The sequence below is a fragment of the Phyllostomus hastatus genome, unplaced genomic scaffold (genome assembly GCF_019186645.2).
Source record: "Phyllostomus hastatus isolate PE091 unplaced genomic scaffold, TTU_PhHast_1.1 phas_contig_148, whole genome shotgun sequence".
In the NCBI taxonomy this organism is placed as follows: Eukaryota; Metazoa; Chordata; class Mammalia; order Chiroptera; family Phyllostomidae; genus Phyllostomus; species Phyllostomus hastatus.
Window position 1 is genome coordinate 551487 of NW_025333607.1, and position 21062 is coordinate 572548.

Sequence of the window (21062 nt, forward strand, 5' to 3'; positions counted from 1 at the left end):
CTGATATTCTTCTAAGTATGCCACGATAGAATTTCCATCTCTGAGATAAAAGTGATGTGTATTAGAAGAGGGGGAAGAAAGGAAGAGCCAAGAGGAGAGGGGAAGGCGGGGTGCAGAGTAGCCAGGCAGTGGCACCCGCTCAGATCCAGGACTGCGCTGGCCCTGTGTTAGGACCTTCTGTTTCCCAAATACAGGAATTCATCTGAGAGGCAAGAAAGCAAACACAACCCATTCAGCAGAAAGAAAAGGAAGAAAGAAACAACCAAACAATAACAACAAAATCAAAGCAAATCAACACTTTAATGCCTTATTAATGACAGCTGCAGAAAACTATGAACTTGGGTCAAAACTGGGCCATGTACTTGTTGAGTGCCTACGCTGAGCAGGCATGGTAATCAGAGTGGGAATCAAATAAACACCGTTTCTGTGCGCATGGGTTAGGCAAGTGCTTCCTAAGAGCTGGCTCTGATATTGTTTTGAGGCTATCACAGAATTATGCTTCAGTAAAAAGAAAAATCAAGATACTCCTAGTATTTTATCAAAGCTTGACTATGTAGCTACCACATTCTGTGGGCTTTTTATTTTGTTGTTGGTTTCCTTTGCTGTGAAAAAAGTTTAATTTGATGTAATCCCATTTGTTTATTTTGTCTTTTGTTTCTCTCACCTGGGGAGCTATATCAAATAAAATATTGCTATGAGCAATGCCCAAGATTTTGCTGCTTATGTTTTCTCCTAGGATTTTTATGGTTTCAGGTCTAATATTTAAGTCTTTAATCCATTTTGAATTTGTTCTTGTGTATGGTGTAAAAAGGTGGTCTAGTTTCATTTTTCCGTATGTATCTGTGCAATTTTCCCAATACCATTTATTGAATATACCATCTTTAGCTGATTGTATGTGCTTGCTTTCTCTGTCAAATTTTACTGGACTATAAATGTATTAGTTTATTTCTTGGCTTTCTATTCTGTTCCATTGATTTATGTGGCTATTTGTACACCAATGCCATGCTGGTTTGATTACTATGGCCTTATAGTTTATTTTGATATTAGGTAGCGTGATTCTTCTAACTTTGTTCTCTTAGGATTGCTGTTGCTATGCAGGACATTTAGTAGTTCCACAGAAATTTTTGAAATATTTGTTCTAGTTCTTGAAATACAACAGTTGAATGTTAACAGGAATTACATTGAATCTATACATTGCTTTGGATAGCACGGACATTTTAATGATGTTGATTCTTTCTTTCCATGAACACAGTATGTGCTTCCACTTATTTGTATCTTCTTCAATTTCTTTAGTGTCTTATAAATGTCCAAGTACAGGTCTTTTACATCCTTGGTTAGATTTATTCCTAGGTATTTTATTCTTTTTGAAGCAATTGTGAATGGGATTGTTTTCTTAATTTCCCTTTTTGTTAGTGTATTATTGCATATAAAATGCAACTGAGTTCTGGTTATTCATTTTGTATCCTGCCATTTTGCTGAATTCATTGATCAGTTCTAATAATTTCTTGATGGAACCTTTGGGGTTCTCTACATTCAAAATCATGTATATAAAGATAGTTTTACTTCTTGCTTTCCAATTTGGGTGCCTTTTATTTCTTCTTGTCTTATTGCTATGGCTAGGACTCCCACTTTGCTATGAGTTTTTATCACAAATGGGTGCTGGATTTTATCAAATGATTTTTCTGCATCTACTTATAAGATCATGTGGTTTTTATCCTTCATTTTGTTTGTGAGGTGAATCACATTTATTTATTTGTGAATGCTGTATCAACTTTGCGTTCTCAGAATAAATCACACTTGATCATGGTGTATGATCTTTTTGATGTATTACTATATTCAATTTGCTAATATTTTGATGAGGATTTTAGCATCTACACTCTTCAGGGATACTGGCCTGTAATTTTCTTTATCTCTGTGGTGTCTTTATCCAGTTTTGGAATTAGCATAATGTTGTCCTTAAAAAATAAGCTTGAGAGCTTTCTCTCCTCTTGAAGTTTTTGAAATAGTTTGAGAAGGAGAGATGTTAATTATTCCCAGAATGTTTGGTGAAATTCACCTGTGAAGCCATCAACCAGAACTTTTGTATGTTGGGAGGTTTTTTTTCTTGTTTTAATTACTGCCCCAATTTCACTAGGTGTAACCTGTCTATTCAGATTCTCTGATTCTTCCTGATTTTGTTTTGAAAGACTGTATGTTTCTAGGAATTTAACCATTTTGTGTAGGTTGTCCAATTTGTTGACATACAGTTGTTCATAGTAATTTCTTATAATTCTTTGTATTGCTTTGGTGTCATTTCTTATTTTTCTTATTTCTGATTTTATTTATTTAGACCCTCTGTCTTTTTTTATTGATGAGTCTGGTTAAAGGTTTTCAGTCTTGTTTATCTTTTCAAAGAACTAGCTCTTGGATTCATTGATCTTTTGTATCATTTTTTAGACTCTATTTCATTTATCTGATCTTTATTACTTCCTTATTTCTACTCACTTTATGCTTTGTTTATTATTACTTTCAAGTTACTTTAAGTGTAAATAAATTTAGATTGTCTATTGGAGCATTTTTTTTAGATAGGCCTATAATATTATGAATTTCCCTCTTAGGATTACATTCCCAGTGTCCCACAGATTTTGGATTGTTGTGTCCTCATTTTCACTTGTTTCACAGCATCTTTTGATTTCTTCCTTGATCTTGTTGTTTATTCATTCATTGTTCTTTTTAAAGATTATTTATTTATTTATTTTTAGAGGGAGGGGAAGGGAAGGAGAAAAAGAAGGAGAGAAACATCAATGTATGGTTGCCTCTCACATGTCCTCCACTGGGGACCTGTCCTGAGACCCAGGCATGTGCCCTAGACTAGGAATTGGAACAGTGACCCTTTGGTTTGCAGGCCAACAGTCAATCCACTAAGCCATACCAGCCAGGGACTCATTCATTGTTTAATAACATGTTATTTATTTTTCATGTCTTTGTGTATCTTTCACTGTTGTTTTTGTGATTGGTTTCTATTTTCATAGCATTGTGGTCAGAGAAGATGCTTGATATGACTTTAATCTTCCTAAATTTATTGAGACTTGTTTTGTGTCTTGAAATATTTTTATCCATTCCTTTACTTTTAGTTTGTATGTGGCTTCCAATCTAAGGTGGGTCTCTTGGAGACAGCATATGCATGAGTCTTGTTCTCTTATCCATTCAGCTTCTCTATGTCTTTTGGTTATAGCATTTAAGCTATTTACATTTAAGGTGATTATTCTACATATTTATTGCCATTTTATTTTTAATCTACTTTCCTCAGTTTTTCTTTTTCTTCTTAAAACATGCCCTTCAGCCCGTGGCTGGTGTAGCTCAGTGTATTGAGTGCAGGCCTGCAAACCAAAGGGTCTGTGGTTCAATTCCCAGTCAGGGTACATGCCTGGGTTGCGGGCCAGATCACCAGTAGGGGGCGCGTGAGAGGCAACCACACACTGATGTTCCTTTCCCTCTCTTTCTGTCCCCTTCCCCTTCTCTAGAAATAAACAAATTTTTAAAAAAAAACCATGCCCTTCAACATTTGTCACAGTACTGGTCTGGTATTAACAAATTCCTTTAGCTTTTTGTTGTCTGGGAAGCTTTTTATTTCTCCTTCAATTTGAAATGATAGCCTTGCTGGATAAAGTAGCCTTGGTTGTAGGTCCTTGCTTTTCATCACCTTGAATATTTCATGCCAATCCTTTCTGGCCTGAAATGTTTCTGTTGAGAAATCAGATGACAGTCTAATTAGAGCTCACATGTAGGAGACTACCAGCTTTTACTTTGTGGCTCTTAGAATTATCTCCATGTTTTTAAGCTTTGCTATTTTGCTATTTTAATTATGATGTGTCTTGGTGTGGGCCTCTTTGGGCCCATCTTGTTTGGGAGACTCTGAGATTCCTGAACTTATGTGTCTTTTTCTTTCACCAGACTAGGCACATTTTTGGTCATCATTTCTTCAAATAGGTTCTCGATCTCTTGCTCACTCTCTTCTCCTTCTGGTATTCCCACAATGTGGATGTTGCACACTTCATGTTGTCCCAAAGTTTTAAGCTCGCCTTATTCTTTTTCATTTTTTTTTTTTTTTGGCTACTCTCCTTGGGTGTTTTTTTTTTTTTCACCGTGTCTTACAAATCACTGAATCTATCCTCTGCTTTGTCTAATCTACTGTTTACTCCCTCCAGTGTGTTATTTATTTCAGATATTGCATTCTTTATTTCTGACTGGTCCTTTTTTATGTTTTGTTTGTTTGTTTTTATCCATGCTGTTAAGTATCCTTATAATCATTACTCTAAACTCCATCTGATAAATTGCTTACCACCATTTCATCTAGTTGTTCTTCTGGAGGATTCTCTTGTTCTTTCATTTGGGGTCTATTTCTTTGTTGTCCCATTTTGCCTGCCTCTGTGTTTGTTTCTATGTTTTAGGTAAAAGTGCAAAGTCTCTGTTGTAGACATATGTCAGATGCTGCCTATGACTGGCTGTGGGCAACCTGTTTGGAGCTCTCAATGGTCCACAGCTTGTGGCTCCCTCTGCTCGGCCTGTTTATGTGCAGAAAGAACCAAGGTCTACACCAAGACCATCTTTTACCACCACCAGGACCTGGGGAGGGTCAGCTCAAGTCTCAGAACTCCCAGAGATTTTCCATAGTTGTTAAATTTAATCACTGAGATAACCTCTAGCTGTGCTCCTCAGCAGCCCAGCTTAAGCTCCATAGGGTGAGGCAGAGTAATTCCTGCAGGTGGGGCTATTGCTTCAACTCAAATTGATGCCACTTGGAGGGGAGTGCTCTGCCCAAGAAAGATGGCTTCTGCAGTATGAGGAATGACTCAGTACAGGGGTCCTGGTGGCTGTTCCTTCAGTTCTCTCCTCAGAGCCACCAACCCGACTCTCCCCATGAGTCTCTAGTCCACACTGCACCCCCTCTACTGGAGTCCAGGGTAAGTAGTTGCTTGCAAATGGAATTTTGTGTGTTTTCCCTTTAAGAGGCTCTGTGCATCTCCAGCCATCTCTCCTTGGTGGACAGAAACCCTGCCTCTCTACACAGTTGGATATTATCTAAGTTCTTTTCCTGGGTCTAATACTATAGGCTGGGGAGCCCAGCTTGGGGTTTAGACCCCACACTTCTCAGGGAGAACCCCCATGCCACTGAAATATCCCTGCAGATCTTCAGCTGCCCCCTATGGGTGCCCAGCCAGCTCTCTTGTGCCTCCTCTGCACTCCCTACCAGTCATATTGTGGTGAAGTGGTTTCTTCTTTCTGTCTTTGGTCATAAGGCTTATCTTATACACCTGGTTACTGAGGATGATTTCTCTACAATTTAGTTGAAATTCCAGTTTGGTCCTGGGAGGAGGTTAGTGTAGCCTTACTCCTCTGCTATCTTGGATCCTTGTGAGCCTCTGCTAATCTATTTTAAAATCCTAAAATTTTAAAACTATTGCTCTGTAGAAGAAAATAAATCTTGATGTGTACAATTATCAAAATATTTTAGGAAATGTGCCTTTTAGAAAAAACAAAATATACTTAGAAAAAAGTAATTTTAATACAAAAATGTTTCTACTAACAGTTTTTTTTTATCTCATATAAGTAATATTTGTTTATTATGGAGAGTTTGAAAGGAATAAAAAATAAAAACATTTTAAAGTAACTTATAATCCCAACATCAACATTTTTATTAGTTCTTTACTTGCATGTCTTAATATTTGGTTTTATGATAAAAAGGATGTCATTAAGTGAATTGTTTCATTTCATATTACTTGGGAAGTCTTTACAAAGACGGTCCATTCAGGAAAGTCCTCTTGGACTGTTTCAAAGGATCACACTAATGTCATGCCTGAATGTGCAGGTTAATGAACTAACTTTGGAGAAGTCAGGGGGTACCAAGTTTGTGGGTTACTGGGAAGAAGTCAGCTAGTCATAAGGGTAAAAAATTATACCGCATCATGAGGACACTGAAGTATGTTTAATTTTGCACTCTATAAAATGTCTTGAAGCCAAGGAGCTCAAAACGCCTTTCCTAGAAGGGCAAAGATAGGTGAATATATCTATCCATTCAACAGATGGAAAAACCCATTTCAGCCAATAGTCCAGGAGGTCAAAGAAGAAACTAGAATTTCTGATGTAGTCTTCAGCTGCATCGTTAGAGCTTGTAAATTTTTGGTAAGAAACTAGAAAGTTTGACTTTTGCTTGGTCAGCTGGCCTGCAAAAATACTGAGACAGTTTGACATTTTGGCTAAAAATTTTGCAGCTGTGTAATCACTGGAGTTTAGGAGACCTTACTATACTTGGTTCAGCTCTTGAATGCCTTTTGTGATCAAGACAATAAAACTTATAATTAGCAAACTACCATAAGTTTCAGAGTATGACATATGAATAGAATTCTTCCTTTATCTCTTTCCCTACACAGGGACATAAAAATAGAACAAGTAACCAGTATATTAATTCTACTCAAACCGAGTTTAAAAATATATTAAAAGAAGGAAGTTGGCAAGAGCAATGCTCAGTATAAAGTGAATGATATTTATTTTCCTCTAATAATGAGGCTTGATGCTGATATGAGAGTCAACCAAAACCTGTCAGAAAGGTGTTTGTTCCCAGCTGTCCTTTCCTTTCCATCCCCAGTGTTATTATTTTTCCTGGGCCACTAAAATATCTCCTTTGATTTAGTCGCCCTACTTATTCCTGATTTAAACCAACACACACAGATGCCAGGTAAATGTTCTGAAACATATCCCCAATTGTGTCAGTTCCTAACTCAAAATGATACATGGCCACCCATCAAGGAAAGTCAGGAACTGAACAGTCAAGGTCCTTCCAAATCTGATCCCCACCGACTTTTACAAGCCTTTCCTCTTCTCTAGTCTGGAGCTCCCAGAGGGGATTCTCCGAGCCTCCTTTACATGCATGCATTAAGCTGGCTAGGCTCTGTTCCTTCTTATGCTGTTTCCTCCAAGAAGACTGCAGGTCCCTCTCCAGATTCTATCCATGCCCAGACCAACCACAGGCATCTTCTCTCCCAGATGTCCTGCTCACCCCATCCAGGAGCAATCACTCCTTCCCCTGATGCTCCTGAGACCCTGGCCCCCCTGCCTACTTCATCTTGCTCTTTAAGTACATGCATCTCATATTCTGCTGCAGCGTAAGGTAAAGAGCACAATGCTGAAGAATCCCTGGTATGCCTATATCTTTCTGTAAAAAGGAATTTTCTGGAAGTGACATGCAGAGGCCTCTGTCTCTGATGGCAGATGACTTGGCTGTGTCTCCATCTCCTCCTGTCACAGAAGGATGGCTGTACCCATCCTTGATGTCACTCATCATTGTAAGTGACGTAATTCAGCATTTCAGTTACTTAGCCTCTCATCTTGAAATGTCACAAACAGCCTTTAACGTCTCCTAGGTTAAGAAAGCTCCCACTTGCTCCCAGGTCCCAGCTCTGCTATGTGAACCAGGCCCACCACCATGCATGTTGCTCCTCCATTCTAAGGTCAAGCTCGCCTGTGGAGGTGTCTCTGCCGCCCACCTCCACTCTTCACAGCCAGTTCCATTTTCAACCCCTCTGCATGTCAGACTTACAATTTCCCAGCTGCCAGTATTTCTATAATACACATTGTACTATTCTGATAATCAAGCTATATAAAAACATATAATATACCATTATATATGCCACCACACACACCTCACACTCCAGAACAAAACTTCTGTGACTCATTGATTGTTTGTATATGTTTATGTTACATCACAAATTCCAGAATATCACGAATGTCTGTATCAGTTTTGTCCTTTCCTCACTCTTGAGACTGAAAACTTCTCTTCTTTAGACTCTTCCGGATTATTTCGTGCAGATACACACCCACGACAGGTCAGCTCTGTGCCCATGGAGCCTCCTCCTTGTCAATGGCTTCCATTTTCTCCCTCTCACCGTGGCTGGAGCTCTTCCTGGCTGCCCCCTTGTCCCTTCTGCTTGCTGCTCTTCAGAAGTCTGTGCTTCGGCCCTCTCAGACTCACGTGCAGGAGGGAAGAGTGCTGGCTGCCTGCTCTCAGGGCGTTTCCACATGAACAGCTGGCCACTCTGCTGCTGTCCGAGTCCAGGGAGACCCCTCCTCTCCTCCGCTGCAGGTGAAGACACACAGCCCCTGAGACGATGGCTCTCAAGGAACATGTAGAGGAAGCTCCTTTAGATTTGGGGGAAGAGGGCAGGACATCACTGCAGCTCAGTCGGGATCTCACAGCAGGAAGAGGTGCCCCTGTGAGGCTGGGACGCAGCCTGGCCCCTGGGAGCATTTTATGCCCCTGGGAGCATTTCATTTCAGGGTAGAGAGCAGCACGGGAGTTAGGAAATGTGAGGGACACAGTCTGAGAATTAGACGAAAACCAAATCACGTGGCAAGAAAACTAGCTTTTTTTTTCATTTTAAGTCCATGGAGAGTCTGATTATTTCAAATAATGAAATGGCTAATATGTATCGAAGGCTTACAATGTGCCATTTATTATCTTTAGAAGGCTCCCACCAGGCAGGTGCTGCTGGTTTTTTGTTTTTTTTTTTCCTCTCTACTTTATAGATAAGAAAACTTAGAGCAGTAGAAGTTAAGAATTGCTGAAAGGCACACGATAGGAAGTGGCTCAATTTGAATTATGATTAGAGTTTCATTTCAGCAAGATAGAGGGATAAAGGAATTTGTCAAGTTTCTTGGGTGTAGCTGGTTAATGCATACAGGGCGGGGCAGAGATATGACCAGACCAGTGGGGGCGGGGCGGGGGGGCGGAAGGGATAAAGGTGGCAGCTCCACTTCGCCCTTCCCTTCCAACATGAGGGTACAGGAAGAAACCAGGTGGTGCTGCTGTTAGATATAAAGATGTGGGCCAGGGGATGTGGGAGCTGCAGGCAGAGATGTGAGGGTCATAGTGTAATGGGGAGCAGCCAGGGCCCCCTCAGAAGAGGGATTTGTGATGGGGTGCAGAACTTGGGGTGTCCAGGAATTTTAAATTATAGGATATCTTTACCCACGCAAGTGTGAACTAGGGGATCACACACATGGAGCAGGGCAATTGAGTTATTTTGCATCCTGACAGTTGGCCAGCTTCATACCAGCTATGCAAAAATGGTTATTTTGCACACCTATAACTTCTGGTTGGCTTCATAGATATGTTAAGATGTTAAGTAACTGCAGACCAGCTTTGAGCCAAGGAGATGGGGGTGACTTCAACCCAGGACAGAACTGTGAGGCACCTCCCCCTGGTTAGAGCTCCTGCGTGAGAACTTGGAAATGGTTTGATTCATGCCACAGGGCCACACCTGCACAGACTAACTGGGAGCCCAGAAAGGCTGGAAAAACATGGGAATGCTGGCAGGTGAAGCCAACTGTGGGAGGAGTCAGAAATAGGGATGCAGAGGAAGATTCACACCGAGATTTAAACCCAGGTGCAGCAGCCATGGGGGAAGCATGGGATTTTGGGGGCTAATCACGCAGTTTTGGGGCTCCCTTAACCACGGGGCTTAGGAAGCAGGAAAGCAAGATGTAGAAGTGATGCAGAGCTCTCTTAGCAGTTTGGAAGAATGCAGGAGAGATGTTGTGGGAAGGAAAAGGGTGAAAGGACTCTTGCTGGGGGGCCATGAGGAGGTGCCGTGTGGGTTTGGGTCAAGAACTGGAGATCACAGCAGCAACACAGCTGATGGTGCTGGGAACCGTGGGAGGCCTGCCAGCTGAGCCACGGATTACTGGGAAGAACCAGGAGCTAGCCAAGCCACAAACTTCTATTTTTTTTTTTTTGCTGAGTTACCTCTGACTGGCCTGACTGGGCAAAGAGGGGAAGGAAGGACTGTGTGTGTGGGGGTGTGTTTTAAGGGACTTTGAATATTTAACAGTGACATCCTGCCATTACCCTAAGCCTGTATAACTTCTGAATAAATTAGCTCCTCTCCTTTTCACCAAACTCTGGCACTGAGAGCCATAATTCCAATTCCTAAGGGTGGTGGGCAAGGCAAACCTAGTACAGAGGGACCTTAGGAGGGGGGTGTCCATTTGGTAACAGTATCTTGTCCCCACCACCATGGGGCTGTTCTGTAGCAATAGTTTAAACCTGGAAGTTGGCTGCATGAAGAAGAAAAGAATCTGAACCGAACTTTGGGGAATAGGGAAGGGATTTTCTCATAAGCAGTAACCAGAAGAAGAACAGAGAAAGGAAGGAAGGAAGGAAGGGACAGGATTGGAAGGGGGAAGGGAGGAAGAAATGCTCCGATGATGAGCAGGTATGAAGAGGTTCAAGGAAAGGGAGGTTCCTTGCAATCCAAGGAAAGAGAACTTAAAAAAGGTCAGTGGTAACAAAATTTTCAGAGAAATCAAAAAAGTTCAGGGTCAGGAAGCAACCAATGAATGCATAAATAAGTGGAACAACAAATTGATGTTTGTCTTTCTCTCTCTCTTTCTCCTTTCTTCTAAAATCAACTTTTAAAAGGTTAAGGGTGAAAACTTGTTGGAGTTTATCAGGCAGGAGGTCTTTGCTCCTTTTGGCAACTGCAGTTCTACTGGAGAAGTGCAATTGGAGGCCGCACCACCTGGGCGGAGTGGTAAGAACAGGGTCCCAGAGAGGGAGGAAGAGAGGGGAGAAGTCAAAAATCACAACAAAACCCAGACCCTAGCGTTGAGTGCTCTTTTATGATTTGAAACCATTTTACATTTACATACGAAAGGCAAATCATCCAAATAACTGAAACGTGTGAAGACTCGGGAGGGGACACACAGCTGAGCAGTAGGAAGGGGCCTGCGGCCACCGGCCGGGCTCCTGCCTCCGCCTGGTCTCTTCATTCTCCACTCCCTTCTTCCTGATCAGAGTTATCTGTGTGTTTTCCCACTTCAGTCTATTTTCACATGGTGTTACTCAGTGTATTTTCCTGCGCCTACCCTTTCAGTGGTATTCTGTTCATTTTAAGACAAAATGCAAGTTCTTGAAAAACACAAATTCCTTCTCACTTCAGTCTTCCTGTCACAGGGATACCTGGAGCCAACTGCCACAACCCACTCCCCGGGGTCTGACACTGCTCCCTGCCTTCCCCCCACTCCCCGGAACCAGGACCCCTTGCCCTCTGGTTTCTTTATGCCCACACAAATCCTACAGAGGGGAACCTCTATGACCTGTGGCCATATAAAAGTTTTCCCTTTTTGCCCTGGCTGGTGTGGCTCATTGGGTTAAGTGTGGGCCTGCAAACCAAAGGGTCACCGGTTTGATTCCCAGGCTGGGGCACGTGCCTGGGTGGCAGGCCAGGTCCCCCGTAGGGGGCAAGTGAGAGACAAACACACATTGATGTTTCTCTCCCTCTCTTTCTCTGTCCCTTCCCTGTTCTCTGCAAGTAACACTTTTACAAAAAAATGTTTTCCCTTTTATTCTACCTTGTGATGTCATGAATACACCAAACATGTTACAAAGCTTCTGTATGTTTATCAGTGTGGAAAGCATCAAGGATATAAACACCCAAGGTAGAATGCATGATAACCACAGGGTTATAGTCCCTTTGGAAATTAAAGTGCTTGGTTACATTACTTAGATCAGGCCTTGTATGCAACACTTAAAACATTAAAGCGGTATCTGCATGGCTTGTCATCAACACTGATTGCAAGCTCTGCAGGGAGAGAGGCCGTGCAGCCTCAGCCCAGATCACTGGACTCTGTCTCAGGAACGCCCGGCAGGAATTCAGTTAAGTTTTGTGCTGAAAGGAAAATTAGATAGTTTGCAGTGTCAGAAAAATAAGAAACTCTAAATTAAATTTTCATTTTTTTCCCAGTGATATGCTGGAATATAAATATGGCACTTCCACAAGGTTTGCCTTTTATCACATTATGAGGATTTTTTTCAAAGCACTCTTACGAGTGCATTTCGTACATTTTCATGCATCGCGCATGCTGTTTGTGCTGAGGCTGTCTCTCTCGTTTTCACATTCATTTCTACAGTGTTTTCATGTAAGCCTAAGAGCTTTCTCATTTCTCTTGGAAAGTCATTTAATTTCTCCACATGACAGAACTGTGTCTAAATCCCCTTTCAGTTAAAAAATATAACCTACTAACTCCAAATGTTGATTTTTATGAAATTAAACACCTCTGTCAGTTCACCTAATTGCTGTAGTTTTCTATGGCTGCTATTTCATTGTAAGTTTTTATAGTCAGCCCATACAATTTCTTTTAGTTTTGGTGTCCATATTCTGATATTATTTATATTTTGATAATGCAATCTACTTATTCATTTTATTTCTTTTGTATGTACCATAATATGCATATTTGCTTCCCAAATGGTCTTTTTATTTAAAAATACTGTCTATGGTTCTGTTCTATTTTGCTCCTTACATAAATTTTCTTTTACTTTTAGTGCAAATGTTCCTCTGAAAATGTAAGCATATTTTTAATGTATTCCTTTCAGTTGGGTCATATCTGAAAACTGTAGCCTTTTCATCTAATCCCATATACTGTATTACTGTCTTGCTAGAGAACTATTAGATGTATGACCTCTACCTCGTGGGCCTTTTTTAAAGCTAAGTGTAGGGCTTCCCTCCCGCCAGGCTGCACAGCCCTGGTGTACGGGGCACACACCTATACCCTAAGACCCTGTGTGGCTGGCAGGACCCAGGGTAGGTGTCAGTCCTCATAGGCATGCAAGGCTGAGCCCTACTTAGTGCTGAGCTCCAGGTCTCACAGACCGCAGGCATGATGGGGACACCTGGCACATGCCACTCCTCCACGATGCTCTGAGCACAGGTAAGGTGGGCTCTACCACCTGGACGTCAGGGTCAGTGCCTGGACACGGGTTGTGGATAAAGGGCTGTGAGCTGATGGAGGACTGGGAGATCCAGTTGGCTACGATGCATGGTGTAGAATTGGGAAGAATAAAGGGTGTGAAGGACCCAGGGTGGAGCATTCCAGGGCTGAGGACAGTGCTCCATAGCAGGCCCACATGCCCATCTCCAACTAAAGCAGATCCTTCTGTCCGGTGCTGCCCTGAAACCCAGGCAAAGGGTCCCCTGTGCATGCCAGCCTTGCGCCTCAGAGCGGTCAGGGTAAGGCCTAGCCTCCCAGGAGTGTCAGAGCCGTGCCCAGCCCACTGAACCAGCCTCGCCCTTAACAGGCATGGCACAGGCTCCTGTTAGAGAAGCACTCTGGCAGGGCTCCTCTGGCTTTCCTCCGGCCATGACCCTCTCCAAGTAAAACCCCACAATGAGTTGGGGTCCTCCTAGACCAGGTTTCATATCTTCAGGTCCCCAGAATCCATTGCTCAAAGGCCCAAGCCCACTTCCCTCTGGGGGATTAGACAGCGTCCTCTGGTGCACCCTGGACCCCAACAGGTGGCCAAAGGACAGCTGTGACACTGAAGGGAGGAGGTGTGTTGACCTGTCAGGTGGAGGGTCCACAGCACGCTGTGAGTGTGAGACCCATGGAGGAGCAGGGAGAACAAGGGGTCAGGGTGGCCCAGGTCCTCCAGTTACACATCTGCTCCTGGTCCCATAGGTACAGTCCAGCCCACCTTTGCCTATGGGAAGCTGAGGTGCCCTTTCAGTGGGGTCCGAGCCACGTGCAGGCTGACAGCTATGAATGTTTAGAATGACTGATACTAAGAAGTTAGGTCAGATTCTAAAAATCTTTTGCCTTATCCTAAGAAATTTCAACATTACATTTGTCAATGAAAGTAATAGCTGTTAGAGGCTTTAAATATAGTTTCAATGGAAGGACACTTCTGAATGACTATAAAAAAGGCTTTAAGTTTTCTATCATCTCTTATCCTTCCGAAGCACCGCAGGGGCAGCGACTGTCAGGGGCACCACTGATCAAGACTTGGTCACTACTGCCTAACAGAACTCCTGATCGTCAAGAAAAACATGACGTGTGAATTCACACTTGTCATTAAGATATTTGAAAATATTGTATTTCATAATTTTATATAAATTCAATACAATACTTAGTATTTTCTCCAATACTTTTTTCTTTTAATACTAAGAAAATGTTTTGATTTTTTCATAAAATGCCACATACATGCCCCAAAATGCCATACAGATGCCCCCAAATTCTAATTTACCCACACACCCTTCAAACATTGCACGATGATGTTAGAGACGTGAGAAGCATTAGGCAGCCAGATGGCCGAGTTGGCAGCCCCGCGGAGGGGCAGCTCGCCCTCTACGGTGGGCTCTGCTCACAAACGCCCATTCCTGCTGAGTTTTATTTGAAGTGTATCCTTTCATAGTTCCTTCCTCTGTACAACTGTAAAAACAGATTTTTCCCTCAAGAGATCAGCTTCAAACTTTTTCTTTAACATTTTCCTAACATATAATTATCATCTTCCAAAGACCCAAAAGTGCTGTCAATGTCACTGAGATAAGAATGTAAATATTTTATAAACAGCTGTCAAATCCCACTTGGCAGGAAACAAAAAGCTCCAAATCGTGGTAACCTAACCTCAAGGCTACCTGGTTTAACTGACAGACGAGATGTTTTTCTAGCTTCCCTGATCCACTTTAGTCCGCCTACTCCGGCCCGCTTGGGACAGTCCGGCACTGGGACACCGCCCTGGAGACCGGGTGCTGTCTGGAGCGCATGCGCAGGTGCGGGGCACAGGGACTGAGCGCTCCTCGCGGTGCATTTCCACACTTAACTGCATTTGTAATACCTGTTACTAACACAAGCTAAATACTGGCATTAAGGGAATTGAGACCCCCTTTTTTAAGGCAAAGTTTTGCTCTCTAATAATTTTGCAGTTCAAAAATTTATTATTTCTTTCTTTTGGACCTTCATTTGACACCCATTTCTGACCATCATGCGTCAGAACTTACTTAGCTAATACTTGGCTGTAAGACCCAAGACCTGGCGCTGTTACCTGGCACCATAGCTCAGAAACGCCACCAGTGAAAACCCCCAGCGGCGGGGACCCCCAGGACTCACCGCTGTTGCTGTGGGCACCACTGTCTGCCCCTCTTCCCAAAATTTTGTTTATCTCTTTTCCTCTATTTCTCGCCCTTCATTCAGTCTAAGCAATAGGCATGCTGGGAACACCTATAACTATGGCTTAATTTCTGTGGGGATATTTGGCATTTTCTTCCCCTGCATTCGCTCATTCAGTGAACACGAGCCACCAACCCGCAGGGGACAGCTGTCCTCACAGGCTCCGCGGAGTCTACGGGGATGAACGAGAAAAGGGCCTGCCCTCGGGAATTTACATCATACTGTAGCGTGGGAGAAACAAACTAGAAACAAATGTGGCCAAATTCTTCACGTCCTGCCTAAATCCCTTAAGCCATAAGCAGTGGGCAAAAGTAGGCTTACAGCTGTTCGCATGGAAAAATAATACAATAATTAATAAATAATAATACAAGGATAAACGGTTTTGTGTACTCACAACTGTGAACGTACTTTTGCCCACTCCTGTATATATAAGTATTTTTTCCATAGGGGTATTTTAATATGCCTTAAAAATGCTTGTTTTTAAAAGGAATTACACTTGGGTGCCTGGGCTAGCGCTCATTTTGAAAGCATGCTACCAAAGGCTGTGGCCACTGAGCTGGGAAGGAAGGGCCAGGGGCAGCAATGCCAGGCCCGGGGAACAGACACGAGAGAACAGTCATGGAACAGAGAGAAAGGCAGGGACCCGAGGGATGGAGTGCCAGAGAAAGTCCAGGCAGAAGCCATGTGGTAGGCCCTGTCAGTCACGGTTGCATGCCTGGGTTCCTGGGCTCTGCTCACACTGCCAAGGAAGGAGGCCTGGTGGGAGCAGGTCTCAGATGGGTCAGTGACACGGTCAGATGTGCATCCCCAGATGGGCATGGCATGGCAGCAATGGAAGCCAGGACCCCCAGGGAGCCCATGCAGTTGTCCAAGCAAGACAGAATGATGGTCAGGACAGAAGAGGCAGAAAGAGGTAAAGAGATTCAGGGTATATTTGACAGTAAGCAAGGGGGCATAACAGTGATGTGTGGGTTCAAGGGCCAAAAAGAGGACATTTGCTTCAGGAGACAGAGCTTTTCCCTGCATTAGCAGAGGAGACCCAGCGGGTTAATTGTTAATTTAGGATCTACACCCTCGCCCTAGGCGGTGTAGTTCAGTGGGTCGGAGCATTGTCCTGTAAACTGGAAGGTCATGGGCTTGATTCCTGGTCAGGGCACATGCCTGGGTTGAGGGTTGGGTCCAGGTCGACAGGCAACCAATCAATGTTTCTCTCCCTCCCTTCCCTTCACTCTAAAATCAATGACCATGTCCTTGGGTGAGGATTAAGGAAAAAAATAAAGAATATCTACACCCTCAATTTAAAAATGAAGAACAAAAGTCCAGAGAGGTGAAAAGCTCCTTTAAGTGCTCAGAGAGCTGGCTGTCACCTGCATTTCCCCTCTGGAATTTTCCAGGCCACAGAATTTCCCATTTCCCAGCACCTTCCTCTCTGACTCAGCTTAGAACCTAGTAAATATCTTGCATGACTTTCTCTGGAGGGGAATTTTATTACTAATTTATCTTTTACCTGTATTTTTCTGAACATAATAAGTATGAGTTAAGTAATGGAGATTGTTAGAAGGAGAATATGTAATATTAAGACTGCAGGTTAAAGCTGAGTTTTGGAGGCCATTCTTTGTCCATTAGTTCTGAACTATTGTTTCCAAAGAACAAAAAGCAAAAGAAGAAACTTGAAATTAATATGTCCTTCACCTGCTTTCATAGACAATTCCAATTTGTCCCGATTTCTCCAAACCAAGGATTTCTCTTCCTTTTTAACAACACGGACTAACGTTCGCTCAGCTTTGTAAATGGATGGTGATGGCCACAGCGTCACTGAAGGGCGCTGAGGGCTTAGTGAACTGACAGTGCCACCAACTCCTGTCAATCGTCCTCAGCAGCAGCAGGCACTGAGGGAGCAGACCTCAGGGACCGCGCCCAGTGGAGCCACGTTCAAAGTCCACCTCTGGCACTTGGCTCATAGGACAAAGTTCTTAGCATCTCAAAGCACCAGTCCCACTATCTGGGTGGCGCTTTGCCTGGCGGCAGTGTGCGCAGGTTTCATCGGCCACAGGGTGTGGGTCAGCACGACACGTCGTGAGTGCTGGCGAGTCAGCTATGCACTCTCGGCTCTGTGCCTGCCGAGACCCACAAGGAAGGGGTTATCGGACTGACGTCACAGAAAATCTAATGGGTGGCTCCCTGAACATGAGAATGCCATTGAGGACACGAGCTCCTGTCACCTTTCTGCTCCAGTTCCCTAACTGTGGCTTCTGTCTTTGCGATTACCAGCTGGGGGCTGTGCTTTGTATTAATCATGCATTTTACTGTCTGTGTTTTATGATGCTTTGACATCTTCAAAGACTGCTGGCCAGGGGGAGACTGCCCCTCCCAGAGCTAGCCAATTCTTAAGAGACTACAAAGGCCCTGGCTTAGTGACATCTTTCACATGTGAGCTTGAGTCAATAGTCACAACCACTTTCTTATCTAACTCACACACACTGAGTCAATACTTGCCTGCCCTAACTCACCCAGGGCAGGGGCCCGGCAACCAGAGTGCCCCTTGGAGCCCAGAGCCCACTGACACGATTCTAATGGGTGGTCCTAGGCTGCTTTCCCAGCCTCCCTTGCACTTCCTGCAGAAACTCCCAGGGAAGACTCTGACCTGGGCTTTTTCTTCATTCCTGACCTCTGCCTATGCCCACACTGGGTGCTTCCCCTGGGTGGCCCTGGACGGCATACTGTGCCCCCATCTCAGAAATAGTAACCAACAAATTCTTCTTTCGATTGCATTACCCCTGTGCCATCACTTGATCACATTCGTAAATTAAAACCTTGTAGCTACAAACTTTAAAAGAGCTTGCCAGATGGAAAGATGAGGTAATAACAAAGAACAGTTTTCCAAAAATAGTGTCCTCTGGAGGCTCTGCTCTCCCAGGGCCAGTGGTTGCAGCTCGCTTGCCACAGCTGGGCGAGGAGGCAGGGAGGGCAACGGGTTTTAAAGTAGGCACTCTGCCATCCCTCAGCACATCTGGATTGTTTCAGGAAGGAAGAAGGGGAGGACAGATACTGTCTGCTGAATAGAGAAAGGATGGCTGGATAGAGAAAGGACCATTAATGAGGACATTAAAACAGCCTGAACTTTGTCACTGTGTTGTTCTTTTTTATATCCACAATCAGATTTTCTATAGCATTCTGACCAATGCAGTTTAAATCAAGGAATAATGTTTGAGTTTCTATGAATTAGACAAGCTATGAGGTCCTGCATACGCTAAAAATCCAACCATTTTGCAGTACAGTCACGCACTATTAACAGCGGGATAGATTCTGAGTGACATGCAGTGGGCAATTCTGTCACTGTGTGACCATCACAGAGGCACTTCCACACTCCGGGGTGGTGCAGCCAACTGCACACCTGGACCACACATAGCCTGTCCCTCCTGGGACTCCAGCCTGTGCAGCCGTTAACTGCACGGACTGCCATAGGCAACTGTGACACTGCGGTAAGCATTTGTGTGCGCAAACATATCTAAACATAGAAAAGGGACTATAGAAAAGGGGAATGCAAGGTACAATAAAAGTGGTTCTCCTGGATTACAGGACACTCACCACGAATGGGGCCTGTGGCCTGGAAGTTGCTCTGAGTGAGTCAGTGAGTGTGTGGGGAGTGCTATGAAGCCCAGGGCATGACGGTCCACAATCACTGATGCTGGGAACGCAGTCCCAGAGCCCTACCCCTGCTGCCTCTGCCGCGGCAGACAGAGCACTGAAGCTGCCAGCCCTGCTCCATGTGCAGGGTGGTGGGAGTGCCAGGTCCGGGGAGACATCGGCTGGGTGAGACACAGGTCACGTGACCGTTCTCTGCAGGGAGGGAAGCCAAGGTGGCCCGAGGGTCAGTAGAAAAAGGAAATCCAGGTGAAGAGATAAAGGGTCATAGGTGAAGGTTGTATCCATGTGGTTTGACTACGGCTTGTTGGAGCAAAGGTCAGATGAAGGAACTTTGTGTTATTCATGGCAAAAGAGGGTATGTTAACACAAAGAGTGTGTAGAACTGAGGGCTTGATATGCTGATTTGGGAAATTTGTTTTTGGGCCTAGCTGGCACAAAGCATTCTCCCTGGCATTGAACTGATGGAAGAAATAAAACTAATCTGTGCTTTACACAGTCGAGGGGCAGGAGGCTCCACACCACCACAGACAGCCCTCACTCAAGTGGCAGCAGCACCTGACCTTCGCTGAGGTTGCTCCTGTGGACCCTTCACTGGGCCTGGGGTCCTCAGCGAAGTCACATAGCACTGCTCCCAGAGGACCGCCGGCAGGTCTGGGAGGGTGCATCAGCACTGGGGGACGGGCTCCTCCGTGTGACACGGGTCCATGGTGACCGCCTGGGGCATCACCTGTGACTCAGGACTGAGGGCCTGGGACCGAGAGGGACTTTGTCACCAAGCCCCACAGACATTGCTCCCATCAGGGGGAAAAAAGTCTTCCCGGTTCACATGTCCTTCCATTTCTGACAGAAAATTCAGCTCCACTATAACCTATGGGACCCCCCAATGTGAGAAGCACTGTATGCTGATCTGTCAACCATTGACCAAAACATGAGTAGCCCACAGATAAACTGTACTTCAAAAACTCCCATATCACTACAGTTAGGATAAAAATTAGTATTTGAAATAAAATCAACCATTTTCATATTTCCACAAATATGGCTTCTTTGCAATTTTGAATGTGATGAGCAAATAAGCAAACAAAAATCTTTATTAAGACAAAAAATTGAGCATGACTGTATGTTTATATTAAGATCCACACAGCAACAATTACAAATAGTATTGAAGAATGCCAACTTAAAAATTCCTATTCCTTATTAATCTGTTCTCTCAAATCAAGCCATAACCCCCCATTTTAAAGCTAAGAATTTAACTCGAAGAAGATCTTACCTTATAGTACCTCAGCAGAAGTTCTGAATATCATTCATTGGGCCTCTAATCAGAACACAGGTGCTAGAAGAAAATAGGAAAATGGGGTTAACGTATAGCTAGGACCCTGGAAAAGGGCAAGCCCACAGGTTACACAAGATGATTTCAGGAAATGTAGGAACATCACAGAATTTTCTATTGAAAGTGACCTCCAAGGCCATGGTACCCAACCACCTCATGGAACCAATGAGCACACAGGTGGTCAGAGAGTTAAGGCAAAAGAAGTGCACCTGTTGACTTCCTATGAGTGGCTTTTTGATAGTTTCACTCCTCATGCCCACCGAAGCTTCCGTCGCAATGATGGACCATGGAGCAAGAAGAGGAGAAAACAAAAGATGTTGCCCATCCCTTGATGTTACATGTCAGAGTTGGTGTTTCCGTGTGTGGCAAGTGAGTTCCAAGGGAATTCCTGGGGACAACGCCTGGGCCCACCCAGTGTGCAGCCTTCTCCCAGACACCACAGGAGATGCAGACACCACCGCTGTCTAGTGACTAGCCCCATCCGCATTTAGAAACAGAACCGAACCTTAAAGGCAACCTGCTCCTGTTTTAGATACTGCCATTCACGTTCTCAAAGTGCGGGGTGCCTGGTGTTTAGGCCAGAAAGCATCTCTGAGGATACTGTCTCCTTCCGCAGGTCCACGTGAAAAAAGGAAAGGACACAGCAAGTGCCCAAGGGGAGAAGGAGGGATGTGTGTCCTTGTGCAGGATGTCCCCAAGCACAGAGGCCCGAGGCTGGAGGCAGTGCCGCGGGAGAGCCTGGGGATAGAGCCTGAGGAGGCAGTGTCGCATGTTTAAAGGAGAACCTCGCGGTCCCCAGGGCAGGGAAGGTGAAGCCAAGTGACAAGGACACAAGGGGCTGTGGGGTGACAAGAGAGAGCTCCACAGGTGCTTGTGGAGGGACCTTCTCAGCAAGGACGAGAGGAGCTCAGTGCAGCATCTGAGATGAAGGTCTGTGACAAGCCAAGTGCCTGGATAAATGTTTACTTAATCATTAAATAACAGGCATTTGTGTTTTGTGTTGCCTTTTGTTGAAGTATCAGTCTTCAAAGGATTGGGACAAATGGACAGGAAGAAAAGTTCTTGGTCCTCCCCCAATGTGAGAAGCATTGTCCGTCCTGCAGCACAT

At 44.2% G+C, this 21062-nt stretch overlaps 1 protein-coding gene across 5 annotated transcripts in view; it reads right to left on the reverse strand.

Moving 5' to 3' along the window:
- Window positions 1-21062, reverse strand: part of CHRM3 (cholinergic receptor muscarinic 3) — a 458960-nt gene that overhangs the window by 222984 nt on the left and 214914 nt on the right. For 4 of the 5 annotated variants that reach the window (XR_006783146.1, XM_045816546.1, XM_045816556.1 and 1 more), the window contains one exon: window positions 19895-19957. The gene's annotated coding sequence lies outside the window, so the exon portion shown is untranslated. Of the gene's footprint in view, window positions 1-7849; window positions 8114-19894; window positions 19958-21062 lie in introns of those variants that run through there. The other variant, XR_006783147.1, reaches the window with a different exon arrangement.